General features: G+C 44.2%; 1 protein-coding gene across 2 annotated transcripts in view; it reads right to left on the reverse strand.

The window, feature by feature from the left end:
• DRC7 (dynein regulatory complex subunit 7) overlaps window positions 1-16252 on the reverse strand; it is a 1455099-nt gene that overhangs the window by 688505 nt on the left and 750342 nt on the right. The gene's annotated exons all lie outside the window — the stretch shown is intronic.

Here is a 16252-nt window from a genome sequence, read left to right on the forward strand (position 1 = left end):
GGGTCAGGGTCATACCTGCCTGAGCTACATGACCAGAGAGCTCTTCCATGTCTCTTTTCATGTAGTCCAGGGCGGTACATCTCAGGTCATTCACACCATCATGTCATATTTGTACTTGTTCTGGAGTGACACGAGTGCTTGTGTTATGTGGTGGATTCTGGGTCCTGACAGGCAGCAAACAGTAACCTTCTCCTTGTCCAGCCTAGTGAGTGGGACGTCAGTGTGCCTGACTATAGAGTCACCTATTACTAGTGTGTTAGGTATGTTATTTCGCCTTAAGGACTGTGATTGTGCGGCACACTGATTTTGTGTTTTATGTGTTGTCTGTTTTATGTATTTATTTTTTGTCCAACTGGGCTTGTGGTCCATTTTCAGTGGAGACCTGAGGAGAAAAGCTCCAGTAGTACATTTTAAACAAGTACAATTTTAAACAATACTGATATAATAGCAGTTATAGCAAAAGATTCACATATGTTGGATTACATGCATAAAGTTAAAGTTGCATTAAAAAGAAGCTAAGTAACAATTTTGCATTGCTATAGTTCAATAGGTCAACAATAAAAAAAATCTGTTTGTATAAAATTATGCAAATGCATTGTAGACACATTGGAGAGAGAGGTGTAATGAGGTACTAAGTATGGTCCTTTTGAGGGTACATAAAGGGAAGGAAGACTAGGTAGGGTCATGGCAAGGGCAGGTTCTGGAATTGAGAAAATAAGCTTTTAGTTAATTTTTAACGTGTGAGGTGTGAGAGATTGAATGTAAGTCAAGGGGAAGTTTGTTCTAAGCATGGGCAAGGCAGTGTTTGTAGAGTAGTTTGCCTACTGACCTTTTTGGGTGGTAGATATCAAGTAATTGTTGGTTAGAAGTACAGAGAGTCTGGGATGGGATGTAGATGGAGACTAAGGAAGATAGAGACGGACATAAGGAAGGTTTATAAAGAATAGAGTGTAGCATATGAAATTGATAATATAGCAGAAATTGGGGAAGTTCAAGCCATTGAAGAAAGTTTAAAGAAATGCAGTGGCGTGAGTTGTATGGGGAGTTAGTAATGAATCTTTCTATTTTATGGTAAGTCTGTTGGAGCTTGTTTAGAGTGGAGGCCTGGATATTGGTAAGAACTGGGGAGGCGTATAAAAGGGAGGGGAGGAGGAGTGCCTGACCCAGGGTAAGTCTAGATTCAGGGGTTAGGAATTTTTTGTTCCGATATAGCAGACCTAGTTTCTGTTTTTTTTTATACATTGGAGTATGTGTGGGTTGAAATTTAGTTCATCATCGATAATGACCCCTAGGAGTTTTGTGTGGGTGTCAGGTTGGATAGTTGTATTGTTAGAAGATGTAATAAAAAAGGAAGTTTTGTGATGAGAAAGAGAACGGGGAAGGAAAAGTAGGGGTTTGGTCTTTTTGGGATTTAGGATCAATAGGTTGTGAGAGAGCCATTGTTCAGTGGATAGTAGGGCCTGTTGGGTCAGGGAGTGTAGTTCAGGAATGATTTAGGATCAATTGGTTGTGAGAGAGCCATTGTTCAGTGGATAGTAGGGCCTGTTGGGTCAGGGAGTGTAGTTCAGGAATGTTATTTGAGATGGATACAAGTGTGGAGTCATCGACATTCTGAATAAGGGAGGATTCTTTGCATGAGGTGTAAAGATCATTGGTGAAGATGTTAAACAAAAGGGGTCCCAAGATGGTGCCTTGGGGAACACCAGTGGAGATGGGAAGGAAAGATGAGGAGGATGAGAGCCATTTGACAGATTGTTCCCTGCCAGATAGGTAGCTATTAAACCAGGCAAGTGTGGAGGGGGACAGGTGGAGATTTGCGAGTTTTGGATAGTAGTAGAGGATAAGAGACAGTATCGAAGGCTTTGGAGAAATCTAGGAAGAGCCACGAAATGAGTTTATTGTTGTCTAGGGCCTCTGCAATGATATGAGTGAAGGAGACGAGGGCAGTGGTGGTGCTGTGGTGAGGACGAAATCCATGTTGGGTAGGGGTAAGTAAGTGGTGTGTGAGGAGGTGATTGAGAAGCTGTGAGTGAATACATTTTTATAATATCTTGGAGAGGGGGGACAAAATGGCAATGGGTCGGTAGTTTGAGGGGTCAGTGAAGTTTCCACCTTTATGAAGAGGGATAATGAAGAAAGATTTCCAAAAGGTGGGGACAGTTGATTCCAGAATAGATCAATTAAATTAGTATAGATATAGGATAGGCAACTGAGTCAGCAGCAAGTTTGAGGAATGTAGGCGATAGACTGTCAGTGGAAGGAGAGCAAGGTTTTAGCTTGAGTAGTAGAGATTTGATGTAAGTAATGGGAACTGGCTCAAAAGCAAACAAAGTTGTGTTAGTGGGACTTGGAGGGGTGGGTGTCGAAGTAGAGTTTGGCTTAGAGGTTACCAGATTTTGGATGGAAGAGATAAAGTGTTTATTCAGGAGGGTAGCTGTTTCCTGAGAGGAAGAGTTAGGGTATGGGGAGGGATTAGAGGGTTTTCCAGGACAGAGGATGTTGTTGAGAGTTGATCAAAATTTTCGAGGATCGGATTTGTTGTTAAGATGAGCAGAGCTATAGTATAACTTTTTGTCAATAGTTGTATGTTTTTTGCAAGGTTCCTCAGTTGCCTGTATTTTTGAAGATAAGATGGTTGTTTAGTTTCAGTCCAGGTTTTCCAAGCACAATTTCTTTGTTTCATAAAGGACCTAGTCTCCTTAGAGAGCCAAGGAGCAGGATTTGATTTTACTCTGATCTTCCTAAAGGGAGCTAAGGAGTTTAGAGTATTAATGAAGATGCTATTGAAAGTGTTTACAGCATAGTTTAGGGGGAGCCTTTTAGGATGGACCAATCTATGTTGTGAAGAATGGAGTTAAATTGGGATGAATTGAAAGTCGATAGTTTTCGACAGTCTTTGATAAGGTGGGGTTTAGGAATATGGGAGTAGTGTCTTAAGATGGTGGTAGGGAGATGATCACTGAGGGAGTCAGGTAAGATGGTGGGATTGTGGTATTGGTGGGGGGAATTGATAAGGATCCAGTCTATGATGGATCTGGAAGTGGAATTTTTATGGAAGCAAGTGGGAGATGTTATAAGTTGGTGGAAGCCATGTAGGTGGATACTGAGTTGGGGGGAGTCAGTTGTGAGTTTGGACCAATCAATGTTGACATCACAAAGGATAAGTGTCTCATATGGTATGTTGTGGGAGAACCAGGATAGGATGTTTTAAAGAATGGGCAGATTGTTACCAGGAGAAAGGTAGATACAGGCAATTGCAAGTTTTTTTGTGGGGATTCAGATGGCAGTTAAGGATGATGATTTCAGCTGGGAGGAAGTCAGGAATTGGGGAAGGGTATGGTGAGAGGTTAAGGTTGTTTGAGTAGAGCATGGCCACGCCACCCCCTTTTTTTACAGGTCTATCAGATCAGAAGATATTATAATCTGGTGGGAGTATTTCACTGTTTGAGACTTGTGGCTTGAGCCAGGTTTCAGATAGGGAGAGGATGTGAGGGGTATTGAGAGCTATTCATGAGTGCAGCTCAGTGACTTTATTGGCTAGACACTGAATATTCAATGAGTAAATAGTTAAGTATTTGGATGGAGATGATTGTTGTGATTGAGGTTGGTGACTGTTAGAGGAGTAAGATGGGGGCAGTGTAGAGGTAGTTTTGGGGAGAGAAGAGGGGCCAGGGTTGGGATGGATATCTCCAGAACAAAGTAGGTTTTTAGTGAGAAGAGAGTGTGTAGTAGATGCTAGATGGAGTTTGTATAGTTTTGACTTAGCCTTGTGGGAAGGTTTAAAAACTTTTAGTTATGTACTCACCATAACTTCAGATGTTTGGGATCCATCTCGCCTACATTCTGAACTGATGGGTTCGGAGCCGATCCCTTGGCTCCGACTCGGCACGCTAATGCTATAGAGCGAGGCCTCTTATTGGCTGAGCTATCTTTATCCCAGGATGCACCACCACTAATCCCCCAGATCTTGTTTGTCCGCATACATGCACACATGCACAACTTGATTATATAACATTGTAAGATGTTTCAAGATGAAACAACAGGATTCGGACCTTCTGACATCCTCTGATCTCCAAGGAAGGGGGAAGGAGGGTGGGTTATTAGGAATGTAGGCGAGATGGATCCCAAACATCTGAAGTTATGGTGAGTACATAACTAAAAGATGTTATGTGATCCTATCTCGCCTACATTCTGAACTGATGGGACAGCGTCCCTAGCACCTAAATCCCGGGTGGCTCATTGGAAAACACTCCTGAGCACTGTGGAACCAAATGAAGCTCGTCCTCTAGATGACACATCTAATTTGTAGTGGGAAATGAAGGTGTGCGGTGAAGACCATGTAGCCACAGCACAAATGTCACTAATAGCAAGCTTAGAATGAAATGCTATCGAAGTAGCCATAGCCCTTGTAGAATGAGCCTTGACAGAGGTGGAAAGCTCTTTGTTAGAATAAAAATAAGCCTGAGTAATACAGTCCCTGATCCATTTGGCAATAGTGACCTTTGTGACGGCTTTGCCCAATTTGTTTTCTGCAAAGGATACAAACAACTGATCTGTTTTCCTTGTTTGTTTGGTCCTGTCTAAATAAAAACGTAACTGTCTGTGGACATCTAGTGTGTGGAATATGAACTCCGCTTTGTTAGAGTATTTTGGGAAAAAAACTGGAAGCTCTAACGATTGTTGTAAGCAGAGAGTAGAACAAACTTTAGGGACAAAGGAAGGATTTGGTCTGAGGGATACTCTGTCTTTGTGAAAAACCAAGTACGGGGGTTTTACTGACAAAGCTTGAAGCTCTGAAACTCTTCTAGCAGAAGTAATCACCACCAGAAAAGCTGTCTTCCATGATAGAAACTTTAGATCACATGTAGCTGCCGGTTCAAAGGGGAAAGAAGTCAAGGCGCGTAACACTATATCGAGATCCCATGGAGGTGCAGGATGAGAAATCGGAGGTCTTAATAAAGCAGCACCTTTCAAGAAGGTCTTACACAATCTGTTGCTCATTAAAGGTGGGTCTATGGATTCGTGAAAATTAGAAATTGCTGCCAATTGTACCTTGATGGTAGAAACTGAAGAGCCTTGATTGAAAAGAGAAGTCAGAAATTTTAGTACTTCTGCCACAGGAATAGAAATGGGGTCCAGGCCCCGGAGTTGAGCCCAAATAGCAAATCTTTTCCATTTGCTAGAATACAGTTTCTTTGTAGCAGACTTATGGGCCGAAGATAATATGTGTACAACATCTGGATCCAATGTATGACTCCTGACTATCGTCGGAAGAGGAGGAGCCAAGCCGTCAATTTTAAGGTGTGTAGGGACTGGTGGAATAGTCCCGACTGATGAACCAGTAGGTCTGGGATCTGATCCAGGAACCGAGGACCTTCCAAGGCATGTTTCCGAAGATAGGGGAACCACACTTGACGAGGCCAGTAAGGAGCAATTAAGATCATTTTGCTCCCCAAGAGAGATGCCTTTTGAATCACTCTGGGAAGGAGAGGAACTGGAGGGAAGGCATAAAGCAAGCCGGTGGGCCAAGGATGGACTAATGCGTCCATGGGGCTCTTCCCCGGAGCCGGGTATAGGGAGAAGAATTCTTTGCACTTCGCATTCAGAGGAGTCGCGAAGAGATCGCAACACGGGACTCCCCATTCGCTGAAAATCTGACTTGCCACTGTCATATTCAGAGACCATTCGTGGGGGGAGAGGACGGTCCTGCTCAATCTGTCGGCTATCACATTGGAGTTGCCCGGTATGTGAGTAGCCACTAGGAAGCGTTTGGTCGAGACTGCCCATTCCGAAACTCTCATGGCTTCTCTGCAAAGAGGATAGGATCTGGTCCCTCCCTGTTTGTTCAGGTACCAAACAACTGACATGTTGTCTGAGTGAACAGTAATTACGCCCTGAGGGAGATAATCGTGAAGGGCTTGAAGGGACAGAAGTACTGCCCTCATTTCCAAGATGTTGATATGAAGCAAAGTCTCTTCCGGATGCCATTTGCCTTGGATTGACCTGCCCAGGGAATGCCCCCCCCCCCACCCCGTCTGGGAGGCATCCGTGGTCAAAGTGGTCGCCGGAGGAGGTAGAACAAAGGGTCGTCCCTGATCCAAGTTGGAGGGCACTAGCCACCAGCGAAGGTCCCGTCTGCAAGATTCCGTGATCCATACAAGGTGACTGAGGGGACGTTCCTGAAAGGACCACTGAGCTGAGAGAAGCCACTGGAGAATTCTCATGTGCAACCTTGCCAAGGGGACTAGAAGAACTGTGGCGGACATGGATCCCAATAGCTGCAGGACCATTCTGGCTGGGGCTTTGGATCTGGGAAGTAAGGCTAGAACTTGAGCCTGTATGGTTTGAATCCTGTCTGTAGGTAGATAGACTCGCATTTGGTTTGAGTCTATCTCTACCCCTATGAATCTTATTCGTTGAGACGGCAGCAACACAGACTTTGGCCAATTGAAGGTGATTCCAAGGGAATTGCCCAGTGATATAGTGGCTTGTAGGCTCCGCAGAAGTAGATGCTTGGAGGTGGCAGTTAGGAGCCAGTCGTCTAGATACGGAAACACTGGAATCCTAGACTTCTCAGGTGAGCAGTCACGACTGCCAAACACTTGGTGAACACCCTGGGGGCTGTGGTGAGACCAAAGGGCAGTGCACGGAACTGAAAATGACTGCCTCCTAGGCTGAAGCGCAGATGTCTTATGGACGCTTGATGTACCATGATATGATAATAAGCGTCCTTGAGATCTATGGAGCACATCCAAACACCTTTCTCCAGCAATGGGAGAATGGTTTGTAGGGTGACCATTCGGAACTTGGACTTTCTGACTGAACGGTTTAGGATGCTGAGATCCAAAATGGGCCTCAAGTCCCCGGTCTTTTTTGGCACCAAAAAGAATCTTGAGTAAGTCCCTAATCCGATGTGGTCTGCAGGGACCGGTTGGATGACTCCTTTTTGCAGCAGCTTTGAAACTTCTGAGGCTGCGGTATCCCGTTGACTGGGTGGCGGGTCCGGGATTTTTTTGGACTGATGGGGGGGGGTGAGAGAATGGGATGGAGTAACCTCCGGCAATAATCCGAAGCACCCATCGGTCCTGAGTAATCCCTTCCCAGGCCTTTAGGTGCTTCGAGAAATGACCCCCGACTGGCTCCGGAGCAGCACAGCCGGGCAATCCCTCAGGGACTATGAAAGGCTGAAGAGCCATGAAAGGACTCGCGGTCTCCAGTGTTGCGAGGGCCTCTGCCGCCTCTGGGACGGCGTCTTCCAGAAGAATTTCCCCCTCCTCTGCCTCTGGAAGGGGAACCCTCCTGCTGAGAGGGGTAAGGCTTCTGAGATCTACGGAACCACATTTTCCCTCCTCTTAGCCTTGGGATAAGGCCGAAGGGAGTGGAAAATCGTGCCCCTACGGCAGTCAGAGTCTTACCCTCCTGTTCACAGCGGGTTAGTGTGTCTTTTACCTTGGGTCCAAACAGGGGGACCCATCAAAGGGGGCGTCGGCAAAAGAAGACTTAAAGGCCTCCGCGAAATGACACAGACGGAGCCAGGCTTGTCTCCGTAGAGCAATGCCTGTACCCGCCGCTCTACTCGCCCCTTCGGCCGCATAAGAAATGAGCCTCATGGACGAGTTTGAAATGGACGACATTGTAGCCAGCTGAGAGCCAACCGTCTGGGCCAGCTCCTCAGGCAGGTTACCCAAGAGGGTATCGGATAGCTCCTTAATCAGATCCCTCTGAAATCTGGTAAAGTGCGTAAGGTAGTTCAAGGACCTCAATGTAAAGGCCGCTGAACTGAGGGTGCACTTTCCGTACCGATCCATGCTCCTAGACTTTTTGTTAGGGGGATGGACGGACGTAGAAGCCTCTGCTACATCTTGCTGGGTAGCAGATGCCACCACCAAAGCATCTACAGCCACACCTTTAGTTAAGAACTCTCTATCAGGGGGCGCCGAGAGAAATTTGTTCGGACGAGCAGGCACCGGTTCCACAGAGTCTGGGTGTTCCCACGCCCTTCGACAGATCAAATCCTAGAGCTCGTCGAAGGGCGGAGACACCCAGGAGGCGGAGGGCTGAGCCCCAAAGGCCTTCAGGAACACCGACTCATCAGCAGAGGGAGGTTTGGACTGCCAGCCGTCTCATTGTTTTAGGGCTTCCAGGATGTCTGCAAAGGAGACATCATCCGAGGACGACTTGGGGGACCCCTCTGCATCATCGAGATCAGTGTCGGATGTCAGAGACTCATCATGGGAGTCAACGTGCTTCCTCTTGCACGATCTCTTCCTGGGAGGTTCTTCCGAAGAGGCTTCAGAAGGACCTCCAGGAGGGGGAGAAACCCCAGCGGGGGTAACCTGAGGCCCGGGGGCTCCGCTGTCTAAGGACAGGGGGACTGCCAACGACCCAGTCTCCATATGCAGGGAAGGAGCTGGGGAAACTGTGGAGGTAGCCAAGGAAGATTTGGCTAAAGCACTCCTCATAGCCCTGAAGGCGGGACCACCAGAATCCTGGGAGGGTCCCACCTCCGTGGCCACGACAGTGGATGGCACTCCCGCCGCCGACACACCGAGAGGGAGACTTGGAACTGAAAACATCAATCCCGAAGCCTCCCCCCCATGGCCGAAGGAAGAAGTCCGTGTACTGAATTCTGACCCAAGAGCCGAGTTGGAGCAAGGGTCGGGCTCGAACCTAACACCTCCACAGGTTCCACCAGCACCGGCTCCAATGGTGCCGAAGCTGTTGGAGGAGGAACCACAGTAGGGGAGTGGACCATCGGCTCCGAAGCCAAATGGGCTGGAGCCGAAACTAGTTTTTGGAACACCGGAGACTGGAAGAGTCGAAGGAGCACCCTGTCGATGTCCGAATCAGACATCTTGGATGATCTAGAGGATACCGATCGGGCCCGAACCGATTTCTCCATCGGCTCCGAAGGGCTCGGGGACCGGCTCCGAATGGACTCAACAACTATCGGCTCCGAGGAAGGTTTCAAGGAAATTTCCCTTGGTGCCGATAAGGACTTCAGCTCCGGGGGGAAAGAGTCTGAGCCGGTAACCCTTATCGGCTCCAATATCAGTGGAGCCGACGAGGGTGACCCGCCTCTCGATGCCCCAGACCTCGGCTCCGAAACCAGAGGGGTCGAGGCTGGAGGCATCGAGGCAGACCGTTCCGACCTCGGCTCCGAAGTCCGTGGAGCCGATGGAGAAGTCTGCTTAGCTTTTTTAGCGGTCGGTTCCGACTGATTGGTCGGAGCTGACGCTTTCTTCTTTTTAGAAGGAGACGGAGAGGAAGATAAAGCCTCCTCGAAGGAAGGCTTGATTAATCCCTTGAGGATTAATTTGTTCTTCCTCTCCTGGAGTACCCTAGAAGAGAACGCGTGGCAGACACTACACGACTCTTGTAGGTGCTTGGCACCTAAGCAATAAACGCACGAGGAGTGGTCGTCCGTTATGGACATTTTAAAACCACACCTCGTGCATTTCTTAAACCCGGAGGGTTTGTGTTCTTTAGACATAACTGTTTAACACAGAACCTATCTAAGTGACAAAAACACTACACTACACAAGGTAAAGTTAAATCCAACAACTTTAACAGAAATTTCTTCTTTTTTTTTTTTTTTAAAACACAAAACAATTTAACAGACAGACAAAGAGAAAGAGAGTCAAGACCCTCTAACTTAAACGGGTACTTGACCCAAGAAAGAGACACAAACAGCAAAGCAACAGGGGAAGGCCCCTCTAACAAAAATGGGAAACCTTCCCTGACTAAAAAAATCACGAATTTTTCACAAGAAATTCACCAATCACACAAATATAACAACAATAGCTGTTAAAACAGCTTTTGGGTTTAAAGAAAGGAAATTTGTGACAGGAAAAAGCCTAAATAAATAGTACTTAGCCCAGCCAAGTTGAGACCACATCTAAGCTTGTTAGCGGCAAATGAGATCTGGGGGATTAGTGGTGGTGCATCCTGGGATAAAGATAGCTCAGCCAATAAGAGGCCTCGCTCTATAGCATTAGCGTGCCGAGTCGGAGCCGAGGGATCGGCTCCGAACCCATCAGTTCAGAATGTAGGAGAGATAGGATCACATAACATCCTGTATTATGGATAGTTTATATAGACTTGAGGTAGAGGTAGTAAAGAGATTAGGGGAGATAGTAAAAGATGAAGTAGTTGGACATATGTTGTATGAGTGAGAAGTTGGTGAACATAGGAGTGGGTCAGAGAGGTTGGAGTGATAAGAGGTGGAGATAGAGAGAATAAGGAGTAGTGTAGAAGATATTAGAAAATAATACATGTTGGAATAAAATATGGTCAGATAGAGTAGGTAGAGACAGTGGTATAGAGGAAGTGGTGATGACAAGATTGACAGATTAGTAAGGTGGTTGTGGCAATAGGCAGGATGTGGAATTGTAGTGGCTAGTGGGACAGGAAGGGGAGGGATAGTTAGGTATAAAGGTAATTGTAATGGGGTGGGTGGGAATGGGAGTAGAATAGGGGAGCGAAGTGAGCCCGAGCATAGTGAGGGCGAACGGAGCGGGGCTAGCACCCTGGTCAAGATGAAGTCATAGAAACAATCAGAAAAAGATAGTGAAAAACTAGCTTGAGAGACAAGGATATAAAGTTTCTAAAGGTATAGTCACCAGAAAGAAAATAAAAAGAAACGGTTTGTGATGGTTTTTATGTGTTTTATGTGTTGTCTAGTTTGTGTCATACCATGACTTACTATGAACGTGCTATTCAGAAGAAACCAGTAAAGAGAGATGTGAGGGAACAGTTTTAGAGGCACACCAGGCTGAATGTAAGCAACTCCATTTGATGTGTATTGCCATTCAAATTAGCTGAACCTAGCAGGGCAGGAAATGTGAAACTCTTGCTAGCTGAGGGTGAGAATATGGGAGGAGTTACTTTGGAAGGAACTGAAGCAGATCAAAATAGAATGTCTACAAAAAGTCTTTTATCTCAGCAATGAGCTGGTAGTTCTAGAAGCTTTTTTCAGAGAATGTGTAACACATCAGTAGGAAACACATTTGTACAAGGTACTGTGTGACAGTAAATCATACTTGTACTGAGGCCTGTTAAAATTAGCGGCTCTTTTGTGTTTTTCCATTCTAAATGAATGGAGCTGACATGAAACAGTCGAACTATGGGCATTGCATTCTTAGACACAGTGGACTCACAGCGTATCATTTTCTTTAGAAGAAAACATACTATCAACAGGATGTCCGCTCCCAGGAGATCTGTTAGGATTACAAACTGAATTAAATTACTAGTGACTACTTCTATCTGGTACATACAGGTTTGCAATGAGCCAAACTTAAGGAAAAGTTAAAAAATATATATTTTTAAAATGTTTTCCTGTAGTTGCCCTTTATGTACCTAATTCTGTGTCATGACAACTCAAGAGGCTGCTTCACAGTATCAAAATAATTAGACTCAAACTTCAGCCAATCATATGAGAGCTGGTTGGTGCCTCTTCCTCAGAATCCACTCCAATGATAAGATAGTACAGTTGTGAAAGTTAAACTTACCTTAACAGTAGCTGTTTGAATGATCACATGGCTGTGATAGTTTGTAACCACTTGAAGAGCTCCCAGGGACCAAAGAAGGTTCATGGAGTACAGAGAGCTGGATACCTTGATCAGGGCAAGCATCCCCTTGATATTTATGTGCTTGTGTCTGTCGTTAGTGTCCCATACCCCCTAGACCTTTATCCCTCCTGAAACTGCTCTCCAAGCAAAGTTTGAAGCATCTGTGGTGACTGACTGCTTTGCAGCAGGGAGGGAGAAAGGAAGACCTGGGATTTAAGTATATCTGCTGTCACCACCAAAAGCTTCTCTTCTGACAACCCCCCACCACAGGGATTTGAAAAGATATAGGGTGCTGACGCTTGAACCAGAGATTTCAGACACCACTACATCTTTCTCATATGGAGTCTTGACTGGGGTATCTTAAGAATCATAAATGTGATGACACCCAAAATCGTATTCCCCTCTAAGTGACCAAAGTCTGACTGGAAAATCATAGAAATAGATAATGACCTATTCATCCTACAGAAGAAAAGCTCTTTGAACGGAGGTGTCTGGTTGACATCCCAGGAACACAATCCTGTGTGACAGAGTAAGAGATCTCTCACCCAAGAAGAAGATAGCTGACACTATGAAAAAGAGTCTGCAAAGATAAACATTTCATCACATATGGAAAATGTGGATACCCTGTAGCCTGCAATGAGCTATAACTGGAGTTAGACACTTTCCAAACACTCTCGGTGCAGTGGACAGAGGAAGTCAGAAAACTGATAACGTGATCTGGACATATAAAACCTTAAGAAATGTCAGGAGTTCTGGATGAATTGGGATGTGATGATAAGCATCTTTTAAGTCTATTTTACCATGAAACTTGAAAGAGAAAAAAGAGATAACAGGTTTTGAAGTGAAATCATTTTGAATTTGGGCAGTATCACAAACAGATTTAGGAAAGAAAGAGCTAGAATTGGACTATCCTTGAATAAAAGCCCTTCTCACCTATCACTTCTTGGGTCAGCATGTAATGAAGAACCACTGGAAAAAAAAGTCTGACTGGGAGTATTTGGAATGACCCCATTGAAAGGAGGAATTTCCTCCCACTGCCATCTGCAAACTTGATGAATGATTTTCAGAACCTATTTATCTGAATTAAACTGTTGCCATAAAAAAAAGGAGATTCAGACTTTCTAGGAAAAAAGGGGGTCAGAGTGGGAGGGGGTTACAAGGTGTCTGGAATAGTTATTCAGACTTGTTGAACTGTCTTTGGTTTTGGGAGGTTAGTGACTTCTTTTGGGAACCCCCTTGCTATTTTTTCTTAATGTCTTTTTACCTGTATTTTGTTGAGACTGTTTATTCTGCTTTTTTCAAAAACTGGATGAGGAGACAGAAAATCCTTTTTTGAAAATTTGTTAAAGGAGCACTAAAAAAATCTTAGGGATTCCTTGGATCATCTTGCCCCTTTCATCACACTTTTTGTTCACTTCTGCAGCAGAGGGGCCAAAAGCTAAATGTCTATCCAAGGGAGAATTTAAAAACTCATTTTTAACAACATCTGGGCAGTTCGGAGAATGCAGCCATGCAAACCTCCTCAAAACAGTACCAGAACCCTAGCCTTGGAAGAAGTATCAACAGTCATACACACACTGTACTCAGTGGATACTGACTTGCGTAGTAGAAGAAAATAAGTTATTTAAGGCAGACTTTTCTTCACAAGAAGTAATTGCAGATAAAACACTCCTCATACTTACAGTTTGTCAGATCAAACTTTAATACATGAGTCTGACAATTCAAAGTTCTGAAAATGAAAGTTGCTGAAGTATACACTTTTTTCTCCATAGTTATCAATTTTCCAAACCTTATCAGAAACTAAGTACTTCGCAGCAATAGGATCAACTAAAACTATAGCTGTTAGGTCAGCTTTGGAAATTGTGCATAAAAATGTAAATGACTGAGGAACTGTATACATCTAATCTGCCTTTTTAGGGACAGCTGGCTGACTATAAGGAAAACTGCAGGCAGTAATACACACACATCCTATAAAGCAGACAGAGCAGGAGGAATGGGTGTAGGTTATAGAAAATCCTTTTGCAACAACTCGTAGTATTTTCTGAGGGACTGAGAATCCTCAGTGTTCTCCCACTGAAAACACTGGCATATTCTAGCAATACTGTCAGAGAAAGAGAAACCCCCACAGAGAGAATCAGAAACTGAGCTCTCCTCTGAGTTTGAAACAGAAATTTGATACAAAAATCCCTGTCTCTCTGTCCCTGCATCTTCCTGTTCAGATACAGAATCTTGAATATCTTCAGGAAAAGAAGAATCTGTCTTACTTTTACCACAAACTGCTTGACAAGGAGTATCAATAGCCTGAATTAAACCCAAAGACAGACCCATTAAACTACTCTTATCCAAAGAAAATTGAGGAGGCGTAAATACATGCTTCATTTTCTCTTTCTTTTTAACAAAAAAAAAAAAATGGAGCCAACCATGTTCCTAATAGCAGCAGCAGCTTCCCCAGGGAAACACAGCATTCTGACAGAACAGGGAAACCTTCCTTGTTACCTCGACCATGGCTGACAAGAGTGGCTCTCCATTGTCCACTGAGGGGACTCCAAGAGCTACAGATTATGTGGCTAACATCTGGTCTATAGTGGCTTTAGATACTAAACCAGAGGGATCCGGGGTAAAAGATGAGTGGTCTGAGATACAATAAATGATCATTTATTGTCAGGCAGTCACCCACCTGTGGCTGATGCAAACTGATAGCCTGCTGTGGTGGTAAAGACTGTTAACTTAATTTTTTTCTTTTGTGGCTGGAAGGAGGACTGACCATGGGACTGGTAGTCTGTTCCATGGTCAAGCCAAAATGGTGCCTCTTTCCTGGGGAAGACAAGCAGCAACAGCTAGTAAACATTACCAGTCCACAATAGTTATGTTTTTGAAAGAAAACACAGTAAAAGCACCTTAAACACAATGCTATTCCCAGAAAAGTAAAATAAACACTATTTGTCCAGAGAAAAAAATTGTTACTTTTCACTTTAAACTGACAGAAAAAATGAGTGGCAATTTAAAAGTATGTTACAGTCTTGAGACAGTCCATTAAAACACATCTCTCTGAGCATTAAAATAACTTTCCTATAGAGGAAAGTAACAAAGCATCAGCAAAATTAAGAAAATGGAAATTTTTTTCCCCAAACGTAACTTATCTGCCCAGCAAAAGAAAGCACAAGCCTACTGTCGATCCTCGAAAGCCTCAGTAGAGCGTACTCTTCAGCAGCAATAAAACTCTGAAGGGCTTCATGCCCAGAATTGTCTTTTAGTCAGCTCAGCTCAAGCTGCCTGGCAGTTTGGGTGCAGCTTTGGAAGCTGGCTGGCTCGTGGCAGGAAATAACTCTTTTAGCTAAGGCAAATGTAGCAGTGATTGATATGATAAACATATATGAGTATGCCTCCTCTTGGCTTTTCAGGATCTGCCAAAGAAGTTGACTAATGTGGGGTACAGTCCTTCCTAACGGAGTGTGAATACATTATCTGCAGAATCAGGAAAAACATTTTAGGCCAGAAGCTTTTCTCTCTCCAGCCTTTTCAGGTGACAGCATTGACCCACTAGTAGCAACTATGGCAGTTCTTGATACTGTACTCCTTTGCATGTCACTAGAAAAAACACTTTTTGCATGTCATTTTGACAGACATAGAGACACTCTGTGGATTTATATTTAGGCATACACATGTAGGAATATTTCACTGAAAAAAAACCCAGATGAAGATGTGAACTATGTGAACAGCAGAAAAAAAATGATGCTGAAAGATAGGTGCACTTGTAGTTGGCATGTGTTGTCACTGTGTGTGCCACCAATATGCAGACATGCCACTGAGAACAGGATCTTTTAAGAAAGTGGCAGATTACTGATGAGGGAGAAGATAGACTCAAACTCAGGATGCATTAAAAATGATCCCCAGTTCTTTAGATCTACAAATAACATGTAGCTAAATATTTATAATAAAAAGTTGATCAACACAGTCACAGGAGAGTTTGAAAGCTGTTTCACCATACATAAAATAAAAAACAGCTCTTGAAATTAAGCTCACCATGTGTAAACATGTATAGGTCCAGCCACTGCAGTGCTCTTGACCAAAACTATTAATGCAGGTAAAGTATTTACCACAGTCCTCCCAAAATGATGGTCTATATCCCAAAGGTGAAGGCAGTGGCCACAAATGGGATAGTTTTAATTACTTAACAATTTAGCAATTTCAGTGTCTGCAAAGTTATTTGGGGGATTCTGTGGTTTTCTCCCACCTTCCAAAAACATTCTGGTTCAATGGATATGGTAAATTGCCATATATATTGTACTGGTTTCACTTCAGAATTTCGAAATACCAAAATCCTGAGGTTCAAAATATTGAACTCAGGACCTTGAGATCTTGGAATCTCGAAATTCTGAACCCTCCCCCCAAAAAAAACAGTCAACAAAACAAAAAACGTGTTTTTGCAGGGGAGCAAGCCCCCCTGCACCCCCCACCCCGGTACTTAAATATACCAACTCCAAGATTGCACTACAGTGAGGAAAAAGGGAAATCTCCCATTTCACACTGTATGCCAAACTCCGTTCAGAATTTCAAAGTTTTAAAACTTCGATCATATGGTCTTCGATCATATGACATTCACAGTTTTAAGCTTCGAAATTCTGAAGTGGACCCATTGTACTTACCCCTTGCCCTTACAGCCTATGTAGTAACTGAAAAGG

This window comes from Protopterus annectens, chromosome 8.part0 (assembly GCF_019279795.1).
Source record: "Protopterus annectens isolate FY-2018-M chromosome 8.part0, PAN1.0, whole genome shotgun sequence".
NCBI classification, from domain to species: domain Eukaryota; kingdom Metazoa; phylum Chordata; order Ceratodontiformes; family Protopteridae; genus Protopterus; species Protopterus annectens.